We start from the raw sequence: 18,259 nt of genomic DNA, 5'->3' as shown, positions 1-18,259 counted from the left end.
TTCAGATTCTTTCCTAGCTGAACTTATCCTCGGTAGTCAAATTGTTGGTTTATTCAGACTCGATGTCGCTCTGCAGAAAAATTTTCAGACAGGGTAGTTTAAGTTGCTATTTGCATCTGTCTCTAAATTTCTATGGGAGAGTTGCAATCACTGTCAATAAACTAGGAGAGGCAAATGAAGTGGGCAAAACCAAATGAATAATGTAACCATGGCTATAGAAATTTACAAAACATAAGCAGCATCAGTGAATTTAATTCGGCTTCATGGATTATTTCAAACGGTACTGCTGCAGGCTGGAAACACCATATAGTCGAGCAAAGTAGTAAAATGAATTTCCTAAGGAAAATGGACCCATGCGAAAGGATGGATGGGAACGCTGCCCTGTGTCCGTGCGATCTCTCTCCGTGCATTTCACGGTGCAAATTCTTCCGTGGGTCCAGCAAGACTGCTGTTTTATATCTTAATCTACTGGAGATCAAAATTATGTCCATCTACCAAGTAGAGGCAAAACTGTTGGCTGATTTTAACATGAGGATTTCTCTTTACTATTCATCAACCTAATCAAATTCAAAATCAGAAATGGAATTCCAGAGTCGGTTAACAAATTCAGATTAGCAGGACCACTACTTGGACAATGAGATAGAATCCGGGATATTATGGTGATGCCAGAATCCGGCTAGAAGTCACCGGAATGTTCTTCTAGCTGTCACCTGGTCAACTAACAGCAGGCTGTAAACTTCATGATCAACTACCAGTCAAAGGGATTATGGTCTGAGTCAGTCAAAGGGATTGGGATCTGACTTGATTGAATGGTCTTATTCAACTGGGTTGGGTGGGTCATCACCGGGTACTGAGTTAACTCGCTGGAGCAGCAAACCGGCAGAGTTCTGTCTGTTTTATGGTGGATTTCCTTCCTTTTTTCAGGCCTTTCTCAGCTATATCTAATTAATTCAATCATTCTGCTACTGCAACAACACCATTCAGCCTTCTATTTACTCAAACCCTTGGCAGACACATCCATGAAAATCAGCAGCAACACAATAGTTGTTCCCTTGTCTTCTCGGTTCAGAACTTGTTCAAAACCCACACAAATCATAGCAGCAAACCACCACAGACCACCAATTTTCTTAGCAACAAACACCACCAGAACCATCTCCTCCATTTCCTGAACTCAGGGAAACCCCTATTGCTTCTTGCTTTACTGCAACAACTTCAATTCAGTCTGCAGAAGCTCAATCCACCTTAAGTTCTCGATCTGAACCCTCATAACTCAACAGATCTAATTCCATCTCAGACCCATCTTTCTACAGCAGCACCAACATCATTTCACTCTTGCATCATGTTTTGGCTGTATCAAGATGAATAAAGACAAAAGACGGTAGCCAACGTGCAGGTCAACACCATTAAAATTAGATCTCCAGAACAATTTTCTGCCAGGATCTTGAACGCGTAAAAGTACCAATTTCACAGATTCTTTTCCCTCCGAACCTTGTACAGGGACATCTTCATGGAAATCAATGTTTTTCTTGAGTCTCTTTGGTGCAACAGCAACTTCTGTTTCTGGCACAAGTTGCACTGAGAAATATAACTCAAATATTAGACAGTAAAAATGGAATTTCAGTATAAGATCTCTATGGCTGAAATTTCACTACAGTGTGACCAAGAAAAGCACGGACATGACAAATTCAATCAATCCACAGGCCAAAAGAACCTAACTGATAATCTTAGCTATGGATGTACTAGGAAAAGTTCAAACCATGTGAAATAGGAGAACATTATGGCCATGCATCCACAATGAAACCTCATCCCTTTATGAACAATACCTACCAGCATATAGTAAAAAGGAGGGGTATTTATTCAATTTCCACTAGTAAAAATGTGAATGTTCCGTAGTCTGTCCAATATGGCAATATGCAATTAACAGATACTTATTCGTAACTAGGTCACTGAGAATAATTAATGATGTTAATGCAAATCATGAATGGCTCTAACTATCCCCAATAACTTCCTGCCAAATACTATCTAAGGATGAGATTTTCGCAATGTTGCCAGTGCCGTGTATCGATCAACACTGTCCTTGACCTAGAATCTAAAAATGAAGAGGTTTATCCTTGTCTCTGAGCTCTATTTTATATAACGGAATCACATTTTAAAAGCTTTCACGTTTCAACAAATAAAATCACCATAAGTTTCGAAATATTCATGTTAAAGATTTGAATGTTGTCCATTCTATGAGGACAATCCTGTCATCTTTCAAGGGCCATGAAAAGTTTCAAAAAACTTGTGCTGAATTCGACACTTGAAAAAGCTTTACAATTTAGAATTACCAAAGAAAATAAAAATTCTCTGGGGCAATAGGTGTTAGTGATATGGTTATTCTCAAGGGTGGATAACTAACACCGGAGATTCATCAGACCATATCTATTTGAGCCATATAATACATGCAGGCTAAGTTTTAAAAGAAGTTGGGTCTGACAAGGTGAAAGGGTGCAACTGTGCGTCGAGTAAATGAAACATAATATTAAAAATGCCATCAAAAAGAGATGAACTTGAGAGGAAACAAACAAACCTGAACTACTGATGTGGAGGCAAGAAATGGTCTACTAGGTTTGAACAGAAAGATAAGCCTATGAGACGAATCCAACACCACCGTCACAAGAGTTTCGATGATGTGTTTGCCAAGATATACTTCTTGCGAAAAATGCATGTCAAAGAGAATGGAATGCAGCTGAGAGTAAGTCTACTCCTTTCTTTGTTGAGTGGCTCGTGTACTGTCTTGTTCTCCTTGTTTCCAACTGGCAAAGCAATTACTTCTCCCTCATCATCCATAGACACAACAGAGATGCACACTGCAAAATGCAAATGAAAAAAAGAACTTAACATTATGCACTGTAGCAACAAGTATAATATATCAAGCAAATCACAGGATAAACAAACAAGATTCCTCAATCAAAAAATTCGGCGTTTAAAACATCTTTACAGTTACCAAAGAAGAAAAGAATTCTCTGGGTAATGGGTGTCAGCGATATGGTTATTCTCAAGGGTGAATAACTAACACCGGAGATCCATCATACCTTTCCATGTGAGTCATACACATTTTCTAAAATAAGTTGAGTCTGACAAGGTACAAGGGTACAACTGTGTGCAAGTAAATGAAACTTAACATTAGAATGTCATCAAGTGATGAACTTGACAGGAGACAAACAAACCTGAACTACCAATGACGATGCAAGAAATGGTCTACTACGTTTGAGCGGAAAGATAAGATAAGCCTATTTGACGAATCCAACAGCACCGCCACAAGGGTTTCGATGATGGATTCTCCTCTGAGTTAGGGTCTGCTAATATATACTTCTTGTAAAGAATGCATGTCAACGAGATTGAAGAGTAAGTCTCGTGGCTGGTGCACTGTCTTGTTCTCTTTGTTTCCAACTGATAAAGCAATTACTTCTGCCTCATCATTCATAGACACAACAGAGATGCACACTGCAAATGAAAAAAAAGAACTTAACACTATGAACTGTAGCAACTAATACAAATGAAAAAACAGAACTTAACGCAACAGAGAATCCAACATCACTGCCAATAATATAATATATCAAGCAAATTGCAGGAAAAAGAAACAAGACTCCAATCAAAAAATAGCAATAAAAGGTGTTCAATGCATGAATTGTAGTCAAGATATAACATTTACTCAAACATCGCAAAATGCAAATGAGGATCTATGAATGGCTAAACTTACAACTGGAGAATGCAGCATCGAAGAGTGAGCCATCTGCATCCAAACAGTATATGTCCTGCACCAGAAGAAACATATTTTATATGTCATCAACAACTGAAAAAGTATCTTTACTCTGGAATGAAGTAAGAAGATCGCACTAGCTCCATAGTATAGATGAAAAACTTGTCACTTATGCTGCTACAATACCAGGATAGATAAACAATAATTAAACTATTTAGTCCAAAATAAAGACACTGAATGTTTCCATGAGTACAAAATGTTCAGAATCGAAGGTCATTATCACGTAAGCCATCCATGCTGCCTTTCCACTATTCCTTCAAATTTATCATTTCAGAATTAGACCAACGTTATTAGCGGTTTAAAGGTATTTCTAGAACAGAACTTGTGTTACATTGTATACTATCAAATTGGTTAATAAAGTCCAAACATATGGTAACTTTCTCAGAGACATCATATAACCCAGATGATAGCATCAAATATAAAAAAATTACTCAATTCAAAAATATAATTATGTAACCCAGACGAAAGAGATGTATAACTAAACGAACGAGTTAGAGGTACTACTGTCTAATGCTGTTTGTTTTATGACGATTATTGAGTATGCACCTTTGATGGTGCTTTTGGTTTCATTTTTCTCTAATACAGTGAACAGATTAAATTGAACAAGATTGCATACTCATACCCTAGAAGGGAAGAAACGGTGAAAAATGCAAGATGTATGAGTTGTGACCCTATGACTAGCTATTGGGAAGTAATGATGACCTAATCAAAGAGTAAACACTTAGGTTGACATTGCAAAATTAGTTATTCTAGAAGCTAAGCACTTGCAATTCTTGTTTGAGCTCGTAATCTACTCATGATAGTGCAAGTCAGAACTTGCCCATCAGACTCTTCAAAGTCAGTTGTTTCACCCAAGTCCCCAACCCAGTTTTAGTGGCATTGATTGTTTACCATTGGTTCAGAGGCAGGATTGTGCTGTCTCACTTAAAATCTCTATCCAACATTCACATTTCCTCTACAAAATAACCAATCCTTATCCTAGTACTTGAGCACTATATACTAAATTAAAAGGGGTTTTACACAACTCTGCAAGTAAGATATTAACCGTCACATTCTGACTGCTTGGTTTTCTTCCCTAACATGTTCACAATGAAATGCACCAATAAGATGTTGTTTAGCACTAACACAGGCTTTCTATATACCTAAAAAGAACATCGGATAGTTGTATAAACACTTAGGTTGACATTGCAAAATTAGTTATTCTAGAAGCTAAGCAGTTGCCCGTTCTTGTTTGAGCTACTGGGAAGTAATGATACAATTACTATGAATGTACTACTTACCTTTATGCTTGATTTCTCATCTCAGCATGATGATATTTAGAGGCAAGCCTCTTTTCCAAGCTATAATTTAAAATCACGGGGCATCTGGCAATAAGCAAGGAACCTATACCCATTTAATTCACAATGTAATCCATAGTCCCCAAAAATTTTCTCCCCAGAGTGCTTCATACAGGTCGGATATAACACATATTCAATTTGTTCTTCTAACCAACCCCATTTCCTGTAAGCATTCAACTTTGTCTCCCGAGTTGATTCAGTCAATGATGCGAACACCTGAATGAATAGCACTAAGAAATGCAGTTCCCGAAGATGATCGAAGCTCACGCCCTTAATTTCTTGTACAATGTCCTTGCATTTAACAGTTCTTATCATTGGTGCCGTTGGCTGGATGACTAGAAACTTTACAATATTTCATTGAATGGACACCTTCATCTCTCAAAACTTGTATATTGAGCATCACTTTCTCAATTAGCCCTACAGGAGGAAACCATGTTCGCTCAAGAACAACAAATGTGTATCTGTCAGTACCAACAATCTTCTTGATGAAATCGAAAAAAAGGAATTATAGGGTTTTCTAATAAGACTTTAACAAGTTCAAGTCTAGAAATATCTATAGATTTGAAATAATCAAATTTGGGTTTAAGGGTTTTATGAGTATCAAATGAAAGGATGAGCTTCAAATAAGGTTTACAGTGTCCGGATTAGATGTGGTTTTGAAATGAAGAAGAAGAAGAATGGTTGTGATCTATGGAGATGATGAAAACAAGTCTAACCTTTATATATGAACAGGAAGAATACAAGGGTTTTGTGGAGAAAGGGATTTTTGAATCTCCTCCATTGATGAAAGATTGCTACGAAAAAATGAAAAATTAGAGAAAAAAAATGAAATTAGGGTTTAAGAATCGTATTTACAGGGTCTGCCGAACTCTGGGGATGTGGTCATGTCCGAGTTCACTCGGTTGTTGGAGAGGATATGAACGAAGAATCTATCGAGTGATTTTAGGAGATACCCGATCATGTGCCTAGATATGGGCCGCATAATGTGTGTGCCGGTCCATATTAGGATTTGAGAGTGTGAATCTAGGATACTGACATCAAGAAAATGTGAGCAACGTTGGTAAATTGTGAATCGCCTCAAAAAAAAAAAAAAAAAAAAAAAAAAACATATACTCGCTCCGTTCCTTTTTAACCTGTGAGATTGGGGTATACCCAGATTAATTGGGGTATACCCAATTTTAAAGGGACTCTTCTTATAAATTTTAGGGGAAGTCCTAATGGGTAAGTTACAAAACTACACTTACCCTTTAAAAACCTATTACCCTAAATCACTTTTAATCTTTTCATTTCATCTTCTTCTCTTCTTCTTATCCTCCACAACCACACCGGCTCCATCACCCCCACCACCATCAAAACTCGTCGATTAATTCAATGAAATCGTCGATTGGAAAACTCCGATTAATCTTCATCAATGGATCCATCACGGCAGAAGGGAACTCGTATGAAAGGCGCTAATCGAAAACCCAATGAGTATAACCCTGGAATTGCAAGTTTGGTTCAAAAGAAAGTGAAGAAAAGAAATGTCAAAGAATGAGAATTCGCAGCCCCTGAAACACGAGAAATGGTGCGCTTAAGAAAGTAAGGGATCACTTAAACTCACTCTAGTACTTCTATTTGATGTTTGCATGTCAAATTAGGTCACAAAAATCGAAATTATGAATTGGCAGTTGCGACGCCGGCAAGGTATTATGTTATCGACCTTGCCGGCTTTTTATAGTTAGGGTTTGGCCGGCAAGCTCTTAGGTTGAATATCTTGTCGGCTGTTTAATATCTGTAACTGCTTCCACAGGGTCGGCAGGTTATTCAACCTGCAACCTTGCCGGCGGAAGTTTTTGTTTAATGAAGACGGCATTTTATTATTTTTTACCCTGTCGGCATGTTATAACTTGTTTTGGAATCATTGGTTCCTGATGCCTTGAATTTTTTAAAACCGGAATGGTGTTTGGATAAAACCATGCCGGTTGTTTGTTGGTTGGCAATGTAAGGGCAATGTACCTTGTCGACCTGTAATGTGGAAAATCTTTGTATCTCATGTGTAGTATATTTGTTATAAGCCGGCAGGCTATATGAATGCTACCCTGCCGGATGCTCTTTAGCCGGCATGTAATTTAGATATAGACCCTTCCGACCGTTGTTCCGCCGGATAGGTTATATATGTCGACCCTGCCAACCTGTAAATTTTTTTCCTTAATTGTTCTTGTTCAGGATGGAAAAGGAAAAAAAGAAAGCTATGAAATCTCTTAGTCCTCCTTCAAGACCTCCTCGTGTTGGTGATAAAATCTTAACTTCAACACATCAAGGGGCATATGTTGTGTCGGGAACGCTCAAGATCCGTGTACCGAATGATTTTCAACCACCATCGGAACCCAGTGATTCAGACGATACTCCGGATGAAGACCAATCAATTCCATCTGGTAGAAGAGGTGATGATGATGATGTTGATGAAAGCACTCCGGCTGCTGGAGGAGGTAACAATGATGATGATGAGGGTGATGAAGAAATGCCTAATGTTGGAGGAGGTAATGATGATGATGGTGATGATGGTAATGGAGATAAAGATAAGGCTGTGGAGGATGAAATTGTTGAGGAGGCAGAGGAACAAGAAGAAGAAGAAGGTGATGGAACCGGAGAACAAACTCTAGCTATTGTTCAACAAACCGAAGCTTCAATTTCAAGTGAAACCGGAAAGAAGAAGAGGGTGATCACTAAACCAGCTAATTCCCACATGCCTCCCCCTCACTTGATGATTACACTAAAAAAGGTGAGCGTCCAAGGGGGACCGCAAGAGATGGTGGAGATGGTCTTTTTGGATACAATGACTCTTGGGCATGTACGATCCACAATACTATCGTAAGTAATCTCAATCCGTCTTTGTTCTTTATTCAAGTGTGTAATTATCTTAAATTTGCGTCAAGTGTTTGTATTTCTTTTCTTTTCATTTTGTTTTTTTTTTTGTATTTAGGATCACAGGCATGCCTCCTGTCTCATGAGGCGCTAAGCTTCGTGTTCAGTGACTAGTACTTGGGATCTTGACAAGGAATGTGAGGAGGTGAAAGTGATTGTCAAGAACTCCGGGTTGTGTCTTGCGGTGGAGAGTTCGAATATTAAGCATGATAAAGTTACCGTATCTGCATTTTGTGAAAGGTTCTACGGAGAGACTGATACAATGTTATTCCCATTCGGCGAGATGACGATAACTCCCGATGATGTTCAACAAATTCTAGGCCTCGAGGTTGATGGAAAAGCAGTCACTGAGGGATTCAATAATAAGTTTACTTTCAAGGATATTTACGCATTGAGCCAGAAATTGTTCGGTTGGAATCAGATTGAAACGGAGTCTGTTCTTGAGATGAAGGATGGTCGTTTAAGCAAGAAGTTTAATCTGAAGAAGTTGAGGGACAAATTATGGGAGACAAAGAAAATCTTTGATAAGGAAGGAAGGGTGAACCCGGTGAGAATCGATTCTACCGCGTCAGCTTATTTGCTATACGTCTTGGGCAAATGTATCTTCCCCGACAGTTCCGGAAGCTTGGTCGAGGCAAGTTACTTGCAACTATTGGATCCCTTAGATAAGATGCGTGAGTATTCTTGGGATACTGCGGTGGTCGCCTTCTTGAACAATGAGTTGACAAAATGTTCTAGGGCACTCAGTAAGCAAGTTAACGGAAACACATGTCTCTTCCAGGTAATTTTATTGTCTAAATCATTTATATTTGCAAAATTCTCGTAAGATAAGATTCTTACAAAACTTTTTTTTTGCATAGGTTTGGATATATGAGCACTTCCTTCCTTGTTCAAAGCCAACTCTTACGTCAAAGTGGATGCGAATGTTACGGTTCATAAGCTAAGAGCGCAAAGGTACAGAAGAACCTCATTTCGATGAAGAAAAGCCGTTCTTTACTGTGAACCCTTGATGACTATGTATGGTGGATATTCGATGTATGATCCACATCGTGTAATGCTACAATTGGGTTACATCTAAGAAGAACCTTATTTCGATGAAGAAAAGACGTTCTTTACTGTAAAAATGGTTGAATGCACCACGTCCCAAAAAACTATTAACGTCTCTTACGATCCAACGCCATTTCAAGAACATTGGGACGACAGACGTGGCCATAAAATCGATGTGAGTCTTTTGGACGAGGTGACCACCGGTTGTGAAGCCAGTGAGAAATACATGGCGTGGTACTTGGGTTGGGATCGTCCTACTGTGATTAGGGAAATGACTGCTGAAGAATTGGCTCGTAAGAGGAGGATGGCATCGAAAGACCCAGCAATAAGTCTTAAGTTCTTTGTAAGTATTTTAGAGTTGCTCTTACTATTTTAAGATTACATTATCGAATCATTCTATTAATTGTTTGTTGTTTAATTGAAAATAGAAGGACCAATTGAAGACCTTTATGAAGGTATTGTGACGCGCGAAAAACAGAGGAGAGCCTTTGTCTATTGAAGAGCAAAGCAAGCAGATTGACTATGCTTGCAATGTTGACAATGAGGATTCCCATAAATTATTCAAGCAACTTGAGGCTCAAGTAAAGATGGAAGAAAAAGCTAGGAGGGATGCACAAGCCAAGATGAATGCTGACAAAAAGAGGGCTCGTAGCGGTCGTGGTGGTGAAGGTAGCATCAGTGGTAATGTTCCTAAACGGGGTCGGGGTCGTAGTCGTGGTCGTGGTGAATGAATGCTTTCCTAGTTTATTTTTTTATATTGTGGTGGACAAATGTTTAAGTTAATGGTGTGGACAAATGTTTTTTTAAGCTTTATGGGACATGTTTTCGTATTTTGGACAAAAAGTGTTGGATTTCTAGTTGTTGAATGAATGGTTTGCTTAGCTATGTAAAATTTCAATACTTATGCCGGCATGCTTTGTTTAAGTTACATTGCCGACTGTTCCAGGGCCGGCAAGGTTGTGAATTATCAGAATGCCGGCTCTGACAACGGAAATTGTGTAGTTACCAGGGTCGACAAGGTAATACGATTCCTACCTAGCCGGTTGTTTACTCGCAGGCAAGGTAATATTTTATCGACCATGGCGGCTATTTGTGGCAAAAAAAACTTTCTCCTGATACCTAAAATCATATAAGGTCGGCATGGTAACAAAATTCTTACCTTGTCGGCCGAATCCTAACCGGCATGCTAATGACCCAATAAGGTTTCGGCGGATACACAGAAGAAAAACCTTCTCCTGATGCTTAAAATCATCAAAGGTCGGCATGGTTATAATTTCCTACCCTTCCGACCATATCAAAGCCGACATGCTAATGACCAAATACAGTTCCGGCGGATACATAGAAGAAACTGGTCTCCTGATGCCTAAAAGCATCATCAGGTCGGCATGGTAACAAATTTCAGACCCTGCCGTCCTGACTTAGTCGGCATACTGGAGAAATAAAACAGTGACGGCGGATTTAAATTTCAAATTTTTTGCAAGTACAATTGCATTGATTGACTTGTACTTATACACTATAACAGCCAAATTTGGGCATTATCCTATAAATACACTACTTATCTCTACAAAACAACACACAACTATTTTCATATACTCTCCAAATCTCATATCATCATACACCCCATCTAACTCACCTAATAGATCTCTACATACATGAAAAAGCGGGGGTCTAACAACAACACCCAATATTTCGCTTAGCAATCTGTATGGACTAACTCCGAAATACTTTGCTAGAGAATCAACTAGACAGTCAGACTCAATCTAGATAAAAGTATCTCAAGGAGTTAATATCTCTCTCTTGTTTTTGATATTACTCAAGCTAATAGAAATCAGCGATTCCTAATCAAACACAAGGAATACTTGCACGGTACCAAAGAACAATGTCCAAGGATCAGTCAATATCAATAACCAAAGGTCGGATTTCCAATTGATTATCACAAATGCACAACCTGTATTATTTCAATTATATAACAAATATAATGCGGGAATAGAAATAACACAGACACCATAATTTTGTTAACGAGGAAACCGCAAATGCAGAAAAACCCCGGTACCTAGTCGAGATTGAATACACACTGTATTAAGCCGCTACAGACACTATCCTACTCCAAGCTAACTTCGGACTGGACTATAGTTGAACCCCACTCAGTCTCCCACCGATCCAAGGTACAGTTGTACTCCTACGCCTTTGATCCCAGCAGGATACTGCGCACTTGATTCCCTTAGCTGATCTCACCCACAACCAAGAGTTGCTGCAACCCAAAATCGCAGACTTGATAATAAACAAATCTGTCTCACACAGAAATGTCTATCAAAGGATAAATCTGTCTTCCACAAATAAACCCTAGATTTTGTTCCGTCTTAAGATATGAAATCAAGGTGAACAGGAACCAATTGATAATCCGGTCTTATATTCCCGAAGAACAGCCTAGATTAATCAATCACCTATCTACAATCCTTCCTGACTTCACAGGCGGTTTGTCGAGGAATCACAAACAGTGAGACGAAGATGTTTGTGACTTCTTTACCTTGCCTATCGGAGAACTCTCACGATCTCAATCCAATCAAAGATTGTACTCGTACGATAGAAGATGCAAGATCAGATCACACAACTACGATAAAAGTAGTATCGATCTGGCTTCACAATCCCAATGAAGTCTTTTAAGTCGTTAACCTGGTTTTAGAGAAGAAAACCAAAGGTTAAAGGAGAATCGACTCTAGCGAGCGCACTAGTATCACACAGACGTGTGGGGATTAGTTTTGCACAATGCTAGATGTCTCCTTTATATATCCTTCAAATCAGGGTTTTGCCTTAGTTACAAAGCAATCCATATTCACCGTTAGATGAAAACCTGATTTAGATTCAAGCTAATATTTCTCAACCATTAGATCGAAAACTTAGCTTGTCACACACACTTGGGTAGACGTTTACTGGGTTTGTGAAAACCATCCCCAAACGTGTACGTTTATGTTGGTTCAACATAGTAACCCAAAAGGTTAACCATATGGGCATCTCATATTAACCTTGTTCTTCTTCACCATAACTAGTTCAATTGACTCAAATGAACTAGTTAGAGAGTTGTTCAATTGCTATGAGATCTTATGTAACTACACAAGACACAATTGAAACAAAGATGATTCGATTCGATTGAATCGTCTTATGAACTTCATAGCCAAGGTTTGCATAAATCATTCCTTAGTAATTTAAATTTCATGTTAAGAGCAATCTTTAGATCATAAGCACTTAAGATCACAAACAAGTTCACGGATTTAAGACAACCGGTGGAGTTTTCCAAACTCAACAGAAAATCTCGGCAAAGAGACTTTCGCCAGTTCACGGACTAGGTTCACGGACTTACACGCAAACGAGTTTTTGGAAAATCCCATCATAAATTCTCGGTACAAGAACTTCCCTCAGTTCGCGGACTGGGTTCGCGGACTTGGCAAAGCCAATTCCTCTCGTTTCTCTCAATCAACAAAGTTCGAAAACTTCGGATTAAGGAATACATGGTTATGTAATCTAAACTCTCATTCCAATCATTGAGACATTCTCAGAGGACGTTATATAGCCGTTATTCACAGACCGTTTCGCGTCTGAGCAATTGTCAAAGTAATTGAAACTTTTTATGACTTTCGTCACTAGGTGAAGATAAACTTCATCAAAGCGAAACGCTTTACCAACACATGATTTCGAGACATAGATAGGAAAGATATACTCGGCTCGAAATATCAAATGTGTATGATCCAGTCTATATAGCATACGACTTTTGTCTCATAAGAAGTAGGAGATAGAAGAGATAGACTTTTGAGTGATAGATAAGTTTAAGTCTCCACATACCTTTTTTGTTGATGAAGTTCCACGGTTCCTTGAGTAGATCTTCGTCGTTGTATGATGAATCTCCATGAAGTCCTTGAGCTCAACTACACTTTTCTATCCTAGTCCGAGACTTAGCTATGTAGGCTAGAAATCAAGACGCATAGTTTTGATCACTAACATTGACAAACATGCTTGAGATAGCAACGCATGCGAGGTCGACCGAGCTATGCTCTAACAATCTCCCCCTTTGTCAATTTTAGTGACAAAACTATTAATACATATTGAATACAAAAAAGATAAACTTTGTGGCTCCTATTCCATAGTCCAATCTTCAACGTTCCCTGAAATCTTCGTCCTTCCAAGTACTCCAATGATCCCAAAGGTTGTAAGTTTAGCATCATCGTTGTTGAAGATCCGTAGCTATAACAATGAGAGAAATCGAGATTCTCAATCATCATTATACAGTGTCATAGTATCATTATGTAACATCAAAGTCCAATTGTAGTCACGACTTTAACAACAATACTATGGTGATATGTATCACTCCCCTTTAGTCAATACTCCATCTCGATCATGAAAACCACTCCCCCTTACACAATGATCCGAAAACCATATGTATTTGTAGTGTCAACTACAATATTTCTCCCCCTTTTTGTCAATAAAATTAGCAAAGGTACAAGAACGGGATCATAATGAAATTTCCACAAGAGACATTTCATAGACTAAAAGAAAAATACATACCAACTTAAATTAAATGAAATCATAAAGCCGAAGCTAAATGCATTCATCAAGGAGTTTTAAGATACAAGATAACCCCTATAAAATTCCACAGTCACACACCCCGCAAGATATTACCATTAATCACAAGTTCAAAAGAACTCTCCCCCATTTGATGTCATTCCCGAAAGAACAACAAGAGCGACCTTAATTTCGAAAGAAAAGAAGTATTTTTTAATTGGAGACCAAAAACCATAGAAATGATTTTCTATATCCAAAACTCAACCAAATTAATCACAAGAAAACCCGTGATTAATTTAATTGGAATACGCAACTAAATCAAACCACAAAAGTGATCAATTTAATTGAAAGTGCTCACGGAGCTACAACTAAGATAACCACACGGAGATGACTACTTTAATCGTTCAAATACTCAACATAAGGAAAACCTTACGGAATATATGACTATATTAACCAATAGAACATGATTTGTATAGTCGTTCATTTACTCAATACAAGAAATTGTGGAATATATGAAAACTCAAATAGACTAATTACAAGAGAACTCATAATTAATCTAATTGGAATGCAAACAACCAAACTAATCACAAAAGTAATCAATTTAATTGTCAAAGGATTTGCTCGATAAAAGAAGACTTTCGGAGCAAATAACTAAATAACCAACCAAGAAGATTAATTTAGTTCATAATGCTCAACATATAGCATCTCATGGAACAACCAACAAAGCCAATAAGAATAATCGACTTAGTTGTATTTGCTCAACATAAGACACACAACGGAGCCTTCACGCTAAAACATAACAAAATGGATCAATGAAGATCAATATCGTGGATAACATACAAGGATCTATTTTATTTTCCATCATAACGACATAATAGACTTTATCCTTGTCAAACAAAAGATTTTATCCTATTTTCCATCAAATGCATGACTGCATAGGCATAACTTTTGTAATTGTCAAAAGTCCATTCGTCCTTTCATCAATACGAATACCAATTTATGAACGACTTTACTTTTGACAACATACGGGACTTTCAGTTGACGGATGCAAACAATACATATCCCATAAACAATTGCAATATCACAAAATCATAAAGATTAATACTGCAATAACAATCTTTGCCCCTAGAAGGTAGAATCAATCTTTTTCGCACGGATTTATACCAAGAGTGGTTACCAAAAGCGTATAAAAATATTTCCTTAACAAAGAAGAACATACAAAGTCATTGACGGACTATGCACCATAGTTCACATGAGATGATTGTGAACACTCAAGAATATATAGCAATGTGAACTACTACCCATTCTCGAACTTCGTTCTTTGTGATTCACCAACACCAATCTTGTAACAGCCACAAAATAGCTTAGAATAGGATTTCTCCAAGAATTCCAGTGCCCAAGTCCAAGAGAATAGAACAAGTGCAACGAAACGGAGCAAACACTAAAAAACAAGAGATAGGACAAAGACCAATATTAACTCATCCAAATTCAACAATTCTCATCTCCATTTTAATGGGAATTCAATAAGGAATATAATGCAAAAAGAATGAGGTAAATCCGAGTTCGGACGAAGAAGTTACGGCCAAAACAAGTTTACCGAATATCGACGTCAAGTATGCATACGGGTTTGCGAACTTAAACCCCTGGATTTTGATTTTGAATGATGTTATGCATACTTGGTATGTGTACCATGTAGTCCAAACATCCCGAACTATTATTTTCAAACCTAAACATTTAAGAACCTTAAACACAGATCAAGTTAGGTAGAAATGAACGATAAGCAAGATTATTATAAGTATTTTAAGCAAATAAAAGTACAAATCTTGCTCAAGTTTATAGACATACCTTTTTAGATGAATCCAATCGAATTCTACCGCCTTACCGAACATAATCTGTGTTCCCCTATTCTTGTGATTCCCTCACCATATACAAAGCAGGGCATTCCTTGGTGAGGATGCACTTCCAATACAATCAAGTTGCGTTGGGGTGAACAAAGTCTTGCTCACTACAAGTGACCTTTGGATTATCATGAAAGAGATCACTTTTAGAACATTTCACATCCAATTCCATTTTTCCAAAAAACTTGTTAAGTTCCAACATCATGGATACTGCCTTTTCTATAGTCATAGAGTTTTCTGGAAGATCATTCCTTTTCACACTCAAAACATCATTGTCTTTCTTCGGTATCCACTTCTAAGTGCGTTTAGGAACAGTCAGAACCTTCTTCCCATCACTCTCTTCTAGAATTCTTGGAAGAGAATTGGATTGACTATTCTTTTGCAAGTTAGTCTTTCTCCAATTGGGAGCATCGGATATTGTCTTCCTATTTACGAAGTTATCCTTTTGATAAATGATGAGTGCCAAATATTGTATATATTTATCCCTTTTTGTTGGCATTTAACTCATCTTTTGCGCATTAATTCTACATTTTATCCCATATTCTGTATTTTCATTGTTTTCGAGAATAAATATTTTTATTAACTAATTTTGCATTTTTAGGTAATAAATAAAGTTCGGATGAGTCGCGGAGCGGAATAGAGCAGAAAAGTAGTGAAAAGCCGGGAGGAATTACACAAGGAAGCCGCGAAGAATGTTGTGCACAAGACCAAAAGGGTAGAAATGGGCACAAGAAGGAAGAATTGTTCTTAAAGAAGATATGGGCTTGGCATACCCAAGGCCCAAAACCCTTACCCAAACCCATTTTCTGTAACCAAAACCGCCTCCATCTTCAGCCGTCGGATGGATCCATCTCATCATCCGATGGTCGCTCTTTCATCGCGCATCAAAATCTGAAGCTCCTATCACATACCATAGCACCTAAATTCTAAGCCTTCAGATTAGATCACATTTAGATCCTACGGTCGCTTCTTTGCCTGCTCATCAAATCTCGATACTTTCGCTTAACACTACAGCACCTAACCTCGATCTTCGCCGTTAACTTTGTTGTATTTCACAATCCAACGGTCGAAGTGATTCATCTCTCATACCACCGTTAGATCCACCTACCATATTCACATCCGACGGATCTCCTCGCTGCGCATCAACTTCAGATGATCCCGCTCAACACCTTAGTCATCAAACCCATCGACCCAAACAAACACCCACCTTCTTCTTCCCCAAAACTCATTTCCCCCAAATTTCTCTTCTTCCCCCGACATTTGCAGAGACACCATGTCCTGCCACCACCATCTCTTCCATCACCACCTCCACAACCAGCCGACCAAGACACCTATCGAACCCCCTAGTCTATCTCTCTCCCTCATAGCTTCTTCTCACATAGGTGCTAAGATTAAGAGAGGCAGGCTTAGGGTTTCGCTCCAAGATAGGGTTGCAGTGCAAAGAAGACGAAGAATAGGGGATTTCGAGCAGCGTAAAGCCAGTACAAAGCATGGGTTGGGTCGAAATTATCCAATTGGTATGTCAAATTTGATTTTCCCCAAAAATCAATTTAGGGTTATCAACATTAGGGTTTGTAGAAATTTTAGGGATTTGTAAAACTATAAAAGGGGATGTGTAGGAGATGTAAAAACTGTTCTTGGACTAGCCAAGTTTCCACCCAATTTGGGTTAGGTTAATTCCAATGTTAAAATTGCACTGTTAGTTTTTAATGTGTGATGCTCCTGTTAACTTTCATTGCTCCTGTTAGTTGCATTTTTACTCTTAATTGCATTTGTTCTTGTTCTTGATTTTAATTCTCTGTTTATATGAATGTTGTCATGTTAGTTCACCATGTTACTCACTGTTATGCTCACTGCCCTGTAATGTTAGTGTAATGTTTGTCATGTTCTAAACCACCATGCTAGGGACTTGATGAATCTCTAATATCTTTTTGTGTAGTACATTGATCACATTGCTTTAGAAGGCTAAGCAGGTTTAGGAAAAACTTGAACTTAGCTCATCATCACCTCACTTTCACAATGTATGCCAAGTATACTTTGTAGTTAGGTTCATGAGCTGTTGATAAGCTGCAACTCAAGCTGAATTCATAATCCCTTGACTAGTTGTGCTGTAGGAAGACAATTAGTGCTTTGGAAATAATAGAACATAGTTGAGTTTAACTTTCTATAGGAGAATACATAGTAGAAGTTAGAGTGAATTCAAACCCTAGTTCCCATCCATAATCTACTTCATTCTCATCCACAATTCCATCTTCAACTGTTTAGCTTTGTTTTCTTGTTTTGTATTGCTTTTGCCTTGTTGTTTCTTCCCTGCCCTGCAACTCTGTTGCTTTTCTGTTTTGCATTTTCTTCACTGCTTGAGCAGCTGCAGTACTGCTGCTGTAACCCTTGCTGCATTGCTGCCTTTTTCTTCTACTGCTGCAATTGCTGCTGCAGCACTTGTGCTGCTTTGCTTTCCCCTGCTGCTGCCTCCTGCCTCAGCTGCTGTTGCTGCTGCCAAACTGCTGCAGCTCTTGCTCCTGATGCTGCCTTCCTTTTCCTGCCTGTTGCTGCTTCCTCCCCTAGACCACAGTTCACTCAGTCCATCCAAAGCTCACTTCACTCCTGAGCCCAAGTCCAGTTCAGTGAAACCAAAGGCTAAAGGCCCAACCAACTGAGCCCAAAGCTCAGTTCACTTCCAAAAGCCTCTGAAGCCCAGTTAAGGCCAAAGCCTAGTT

The 18,259-nt window shown here is 38.5% G+C and overlaps 1 long non-coding RNA gene across 1 annotated transcript; it reads right to left on the bottom strand.

Annotated features, from left to right (window-relative positions):
* Nucleotides 1-175: 175 nt before the first annotated feature.
* On the bottom strand, nucleotides 176-6,026 carry LOC113284187. The gene is made up of 5 exons (XR_003327981.1): nucleotides 5,083-6,026; nucleotides 3,743-3,797; nucleotides 3,210-3,486; nucleotides 2,570-2,849; nucleotides 176-1,575 (listed from the first exon to the last, which is right to left on the bottom strand). It is a non-coding gene; the product is annotated as an uncharacterized LOC113284187 (long non-coding RNA).
* Nucleotides 6,027-18,259: the final 12,233 nt, after the last annotated feature.

This window comes from Papaver somniferum, chromosome 5 (genome assembly GCF_003573695.1).
Source record: "Papaver somniferum cultivar HN1 chromosome 5, ASM357369v1, whole genome shotgun sequence".
In the NCBI taxonomy this organism is placed as follows: domain Eukaryota; kingdom Viridiplantae; phylum Streptophyta; class Magnoliopsida; order Ranunculales; family Papaveraceae; genus Papaver; species Papaver somniferum.
The sequence above is the reverse complement of the archived record's forward strand: the minus strand, read 5'-3'. Positions and strand labels throughout refer to the sequence as shown.